Consider the following 8,344-nt stretch of genomic DNA (forward strand, 5'->3'; position numbering starts at 1 on the left):
TAACAAAATATTTGTATTTTTTTTCAAATTAAATTTAAACGAGAATGTACGTTTTTTTTTTTTTTTTTAAAAAAAAGTCAAATATGAATGATATTATCACAATTTTAGTTTTTTTACTTTCAATTGTCTAATTTAATATGTATAGTTTTAATAAATCTTAAATTAATTTTTAGTGAACTAGGTTAAATAGTAATAATAATTTTCATTCAAATAAATACAATGTGTGAATATGTTTTCAAAATTTATAGTAAAAATGCTAATAAATACTATTTTTTAAAAAAAACAAAAACCAACAATAAACTACTAATGTGGACTAAATTTAAGATTTATTAAAGGTTTGGAGATTAAAATTAGAAAGTATATGGACTAAAATTGAACAAAAATTAAAGTATTGAGATCAAAACGATATTTTAACCATTTTTTTTACTCTATCAAATTGAATAAAAATTTGAAAAGAAAGTTATTACGTTCATAAGAAACACTAAATTTCATCAACTTGAATTTATGAAGTGAAATATCAAATTTAAATTTAATAGGGATGAGAAATGAGAAATTTTAATTGATTTTAGTTCTTTTAAATTAATTAGTAGACATTAACATCAATGACAAAAAATGAGTATTTAATGAAAAATTGAGGTCAAAACTATAAATCTTGAAACTTGGAGACCAAAATGAAACAAAAGTCAAATCTTAAGGATAAAATTGTAACCATCTCAAAATCTCAGGACTAAATTAAAACTAAACTCAAAATAAAGACTAAAATTGTAACATTTTGAAACTTAGGGACCAAATGATAACTATATCCAAAATTTAGTGACCAAAATTATATTTTTTCCCTGAATAATCTTTTTTATTTGAGACACCCAAAATATTATTTAAACTTAGTTTTTGTTATCATAAATTTTTAAAAATAGTAAAACAAACATTTTCAATTATATAGAAGGCAGACATAAACATATTTTTGTAGATAAAATATTTTAAAATATAATTGACTCTCTATGTGTATTCCTAATTATTTATTTATCTTAAAATTATATGTCTCATATCTCTAACTTTTCTCCACGTAAAATTTTCTCTAAAATTTTTTTGTTGTCACTCTGATTTTAATATTTTTCTGTAAAATTCATGTGAACTTGTTAACTTATTTTCTTTCAATCCTTTTCTCTTTCTCAAACTTTATTTATTTCTCTAGACACTTTCTCCAATTTCATACCAAACAGTTCTCTCTCTAGATGTATAAACTATCTTCTCCCGAACATGCACGTATAATCAGCGTAAATTGTATACTTAAAAGACACGCACATTCAAACAATCGTGTCCATTAACAAATAACAAATAGTTTGAAAGACACACATATTCAAAGAGTAGTGTCTCCTTGACAAAAGAGAAAAATATGTATTTATTAGAAATATAGGGATAAAATACGTACGTAAAGATTCTCTTTAATTTGATAGACCTCTTATATATATATAGTATAAATTATGGATAATTTTTTTTTTCTTTTTCTATTATTCTTTTCCATTCTTCTCCTCCTATAGAGATCTCTTCTCTTTTTCTGTGATAGAAATGCTAATGACCAAGTTCTTATTTGCAAGGATAATGATCTTTATGCAACAAACTTTTTCCAATATGAATCCAATTTAAACAGATTATTAGACTTTATTCAAATATACAATTTCAAGAATCATTGATATATGCAAACATGTTCATCTCTAAAATACATTAGAAAAAAAAATTACAATAACAATTGCAAACGACCGTATTTAAATATTGGTATAAATATGCAAATAGATTCAACCAACAAATATATACGAGACATTAATTTGAACACAAAATTTTAGTAAATTTAATTTTAAAAAATTAGTTGCTAAAATAGAAAAGATAGTGATGATTAATATTGAGAACAAACTATATGAACTAATTTATTGGAATCAGATATATCAACAAATAATGAAAATTATACCCGAAAATTTATAAAGGTACAACACAGTCCGACCTATACTACTCTCCAACGACACACCATTTAGGTATTTCACTGAAAATTTTGACCCTTTTCATAGAGTCGAATCGCTAGCACGTTCTTTTGTTGGGAGCAAGAACAAATTCGATTGTTTCTATGGTTTGAAGATCAAATCGTTAGCACGAGCTTTTTTAGGATAAAGAGCAATCCTTACATTTGATTGAAATAATGAAAATTGCACTTACTAAGTACTTAACCAATCAGTTCACACATAACAATATATATTGCTTAAGAATAAGATTAAAAACAAAATTCAATTCCATGATACTTTTCCAATGAAAACTGTTCGTTATCTAATTCTTTTGACATTTGAACCAACATAACATAAGCGATCGAGTTAGAATAACACTAAGATATAAACCTAATAAAGGCAACAAGTGATCATAAGCGTTGAACGAGACTATCAAGATAATTGTGGGGCTTTTCCTCTAATCTTAAGGCATCTATATATTTTTTATTCGATGACTCAAGGTTCATATTAGGGAAAGAAGAGTGAGGGGAAAAGGGGATTACCCTCGGCCCGATTATCCTATTTCCTCTAGATAACAACAAACACATCCATCGTCCAAGCATCAAAAGAGGAGACTTTAGATTCTAAGAAGACATTTAGTTTGGAGAAAGAAAAATATAAAAGGAAGAAATAAAGAAACATTTATACATTGAGGAGATAAAAGAAAAGGAAAACAAGTTTGTTTGGGAAGGTGAATTATTGGAATTGGTAAATGAAAGTAAAATATAAACCAAAGCAAAAAGTAACAAACATGAATACCGTAAAAAGAAACTTTACTGATGATTGGATGAAACTACAACTGAAAATTCAGATAATAACGTTAAAATTCTGCTAGGGAAAAAGAAAGAAAGAAAACTAACTTTTTTTATAAAAAAATTAGGTTTATAAATACTAATTTCAATTTTAATTTTCTTGTTTTTTCATATACACTTTGTCGGTGTTTTTAAAAATCAAACTGAATTTTGAAAACTCAAAAGGAGTAGTTTTTATTTTTTAAATTTGGTAAAAATTTAATTCATCTACTTAACAAATGGAGAGAAAAGGTATGTGGAAATACTTTCTTATTACTTTAACTTATTGTATTTACATACTTCAAGTTCCTTTTATGAAGAATTTGTTAGTTTGCTTGACTAACTAACAGCTGAAAAATACAAACAAAATCAAACAGAATCATAACTGTTGTACCAAATAAATTGTTATAACCGAATGTAACAAATAAACAGAATGTAACTGTTTTACTGTTGATACTCCTCCTCAAGTTGGACGATGAATGTCAATGATGCCCAACTTGGATATTAGTTTAGACAAAACAGATGTACGCAATGCTTTAGTGAACATGTTTGCGAGTTGTTGACTAGATTGGATAGGGAGAACCTTAAGGAACCCATCAGCTATCTTGTCCCGAACAAAATGACAATCAATTTCTATGTGTTTTGTCCTCTCATGAAACATTGGATTAGAGGCAATGGCAATAGCAACTTGATTGTCACAGAATACAGTAGTGGGTATTAGAATCTTAACCTGAAGATCTTTGAGGAGTTGAGAGATCCACATTAATTCACTAGTAACTTAGGCTAGTGCCCTATACTCCACTTTTGCAGAAGATCTAGAAACGGTGGCTTGTTTCTTTGATTTCCATGATATGATAGATGCCCCTAGGAATATGCAGAAATCAGTAATGGATCTTCTAGTATCAGGACATGATCCCCAATCAGCATCCACAAAGGCTTTTAAATGAAAGGAAGTGATAGGGTTAATTAAAATGCCTTGTCCAGGAGACCGTTTTAGGTACCTGAGTAAGTGATGAGCGGCATTTAAGTGAGCTTTAGTGGGGTTGTGGATGAATTGGCTTAGCCGATGAACAACAAAGCATATGTCTGGCCAAGATATTTGAAGATATATAAGCCTGCCAATCAGTCTCCTATAACATGTGATGTCATCTGCCTTTAGAAGCTCTTCTTCATTCTTTGATAGTTTCAAATTGGGATCCATAGGAGTTGTAACTGGTTTAGCTTCAAGAAATCCATTATTTGGAGGCAATATTTTCTTTGGGAAATCATGATCCCTTGTTAAGGTCTGGATAATTCTAATCCCAGAAAATATTTCGCATGGCCTAAATCTTTGAGTTTGAAATGTCCTTTGAGGACTTCTTTGACTGAGCTGATTATTTAAGGAGATAGTCCCGTTAGTAATATGTCATCTACATATACCAACAATGCTACAAAATCATGTCCATGTCCTCAGGTAAAAAGAGAATAATCAGACTTGGATTGATGAAAGCCATGTGAAGATAGAGCAGCTGTAAACTTGAGAAATCATTGTCTCGAGGCTTGTTTCAACCCATATATAGATTTGTTAAGTTTGCAGGCTAGTTTCTCACCTTTCCGTGGTACTTGTGAGGTTTGATAACCCAATGGCAAAAACATATGCACTTCTTCAAACAAATCACCATTTAGGAAGGCATTATTGATGTCCATTTGAGCGAGTAACCAATTGTAGGATGCAGCAAGGGCGAAGAAGACTTTAACAGTGACAATTTTGGCGACAGGTGAAAAGGTGTCTGAGAAATCTATTCCTTCTTGTTGATTGTAGCCTTTTGTTATAAGTCTCGCCTTATATCTGTCAACTGTTCCATCTTGTTTGTACTTGACTTTGTAAACCCATTTACTGCCTACGGTATGATGATTCTTTGGAAGAGAGACAATAGTCCATGTATTAGTTCGTTCCATGGCTTCTATTTCCTCTGCCATAGCCTTCTTCCAAATCTGGTGGTTCGCGGCTTGGTGGTAATAGGTGGGTTCATAGATGGAAGTGACATTTAGGATGTATGTCTTATGGTTTTGGTTATAAGTTTTATATGAGAGGTATTTGTGAAGAGGAAAGAGTGACTTTCTGTGGGATTTGAGGTTACAGTGAAAGGCTTTTAGGTAGGAGGGTGGGTAATGTGCTCTTGATGACCTTCTTGGGGCTATGGGAATGGTTGTTTGGGTGGTATGATTGGTTTCTTCTGAGGTTTCAATATGAGGTTGTGAATCATCAATACCGTGGTTATCCTCACATAAGCGTTCTAAGGTATTAACAACAAGATTTTCAATAATACCTTTGTTTTCAAAGTGATCAAATAGTGGGCTTGGTATGACGAACTAATCAATAAAATCATGTGAAATGGGTTTATTGTCTTCTTTGACAGACTGGAATGGGAACCTTTCTTCAAAGAATAAGACATCCCTGGAGATAAAAAAAAGTCATTTTAGTCATATCATATAGCTTATAGCCCTTTATACCTGATGGATATCCAATGAAGACACATGGTCTTGCTCTTGGATCGAATTTATACCTGTTGACTATTGGTGTAGAAGTATAGGCAAGGCATCCGAATGTCTTTATGAAGCCATAGTCAACAGTTTTGTTAAACAAAACAGCATAGGGAGTGCTGTTGGATAGTAAAACCATAGGTGTTTTGTTGATTAAGTATGTTACAGTGAGGACGCATTCTCCCCAAAAAGTGAGAGAAACATTGGACTGAAACATTAGGGCTCTTGCAACGTTGATGAGGTGTTGATGTTTCCTTTCAACCACTGAATTCTGTTGAGAAGTATATGCACAGGAGAACTGATGAGTAGTTCCTGTTTTGGCAAAAAATTCTCTGAAATTTAATTTATGAGCATCATCAAAACGAAAACTTTTGCTTTTTTTTTTTTAGAATTGAGTCTCAACAAGTTTGAAGAAACTGGGAATGACTTGTAGAATGTCACTTTTATTTTCCAAGAGATGTATCCATGTGTACCTTGATTTATCATCAACAATGGTGGCAAAGTAAGTGTGACCTGCATGTGTTCGGGTTTTAAAGGGACCCCATATATCACAGTGCACAAGGTCGAAAATATTCTCAGCAACATTATTTAAGGCAGGAAATGAAAGACGCTTCTATTTAGCTAAAGGACAAATGTGACAGAATTGTTTACAATTTGAGAAATTAGAAATCTCTATAATCTTTGAAAATTCTTTTATTCTATTAATAGAGGGGTTTCCCATACGATTATGCCAAGTAGTTGCAGAAGCTTTACACAAAAACACAGCAGATTCAATAGGCCAGTCAGCAGATTCAATAGATAAGTCTTTATTCTTTTCATCATTTACTTTGAGTAAGTACAGGTCACTGATTAGTTCAACCCTCCTAATCGTTCTCGAAACTGACTTGTCCTGAATGATACAATTGGTGTTAGTAAAGGATATAGAATATCTTCCATCCTTAAGTAAAGCACTCACTGATAGCAGGTTGTATTTGAAATCAGGAATGTATAGAACATCCTTCAATATCAATTGTTTTGCTATTAGAATGTCCCCTACATACTCAACCTTCAAACGAGCTTTAGTTGGTAGTATAACTGACATATTTTGAGTGTTGTGTAGTTCTTTAAACATAGATTTATCATGGCATATATGAGAAGAGGCTTCAGAATCAACGATCCAACAAGAACCGATGAGTGAAGTAGAAAGACATGTACCTGCTATGTGGGTAGTATCTGTCTTAGGGATCTCATCAATTTGTTGAGTATTCAAGTGTGTTTGTAGCATGTTCAAGAGCTGTGAGTATTGGTCATTATTTAGGCTGGCAAAGAAGGCAGACTGATTGCTCTTAGGAGCTTCTAATGATTTTTCATTACTAGTTTGCATAGAGTTCTGCGGCCTTTGTCGATGGACTGAATTGTTATTTGCTAGTCTATGCCCTGGTGGATAACCATGTAGTCTATAACATTTGTCATAAATATGACCTCTATATCCACAGTTAGTGCATACTGGCCGAGTATCTTTCTTCTTAGATTTCTCAGATGTAAACCTTTTCTCAGCATTAGCCATTAGAGTTATACTTTCAATTGTAGGTGTGGATCCAATGGTTCTTTGCCTTTCTTCTTGGATGATAAGAGAGAATACCTTGTTTATTGTTGGCAGAGGGTCGATCAATAGAATTTGTGCTCTGATTTGTGCATATGACTCGTTTAAACCCATAAGGAATGTCATTACAAATTCTGCATTCAAGAATTCTATCATCTTCTTTGACCCTTGACAAGTACATTCATCCGTTGGTCTGTATTCAACAAGTTCCTGCCATATCGTAGTGATTTTTGCATAATATACTTCCACTGAAAGGTTTCCTTGAGTAGTAGTTACAAGATCCTTTCTCAACTGGTATATATGTGGCCCATTGGACTGACAGTACCTTTCTTTTAATTCATCCCATATCTCTTTGACGCTTCCCCTGTAAACTAAGCCGGCAGCAATTTCTTTTGAGACTGAGTTGATAATCCATGAGGTTATCACATCATTATTACATCTTCATGCTGATTGTAAGCTTCCTTCTGATGGTTTTTCAATCGTTCCAGTAATAAAACCAATCTTGTTCTTCCCTGATAATGCAAGTTTCATTGCTCTGCTCCATGAAGAATAGTTGCTTGATCCTGCAAGTGGTGTAGATACCAGATTGGTGGTTGGGATGATTGAATGATGAAGGATGAAGGGATTCATTTGGGCGTCAAGTTCCGAAGAGTTGCCGAATGTTGAACTCTCTGATGTCGTCATGATAGGACTGCACGAGGGTAATGGCGTTCGGGTGGGTTTTTAATTTTCTCTCTTGCGGAAATGCTCTGATACCATAACAAATGGAGAGAAAAGGTATGTGGAAATACTTTTTTATTACTTTCACTTATTGTATTTACATACATCAAGTTCCTTTTATAGAAGAACTTATTAGTTTGCTCGACTAACTAACAGCTGGAAATTACAAACAAACTCAAACAGAATCATAACTGCTGTAACAAATAAATTGTTATAACAGAATGTAACAAATAAATTGTTGTAACTAATAAACAGAATGTAACTGTTTTACTGTTGATAATATGATAATACTTGAGAAAGATAAAGAATTTTTGTAAAGGAATGAAAAAAAGGTATAATTTTTTTTTAAAAAAAAACAATAAGCGAAATAATTACCGAAAAAACTTTCTAGAAATTCTTCTCTTTTAGTTTAAACACCATTTTTATCAATGGTAGAAAACACTTATACTTACTTCTTTCGTATAGTCTAGGAAGAATCTTGGAGTTACATTTTATAGGTTCATAGGGCTATGGTTGTTGAGATCAGCATGCACAAATGCCTCCATTGATAAGATGGATCGGTAAGAATAATTAGGATTTGATTGAAAAATCAAATGATTACGTTATTTTTATAATTACATGTCGATTTAAGGTGTATTTGGATTATATTTTCAAATGTATAATATAAAAATTAAGTTATTTTGGAAGGAATTAGAGTG

The sequence above is a fragment of the Benincasa hispida genome, chromosome 10, assembly GCF_027475165.1.
Source record: "Benincasa hispida cultivar pf3 chromosome 10, pf3_genome.v1.1, whole genome shotgun sequence".
Lineage (NCBI taxonomy): Eukaryota > Viridiplantae > Streptophyta > Magnoliopsida > Cucurbitales > Cucurbitaceae > Benincasa > Benincasa hispida.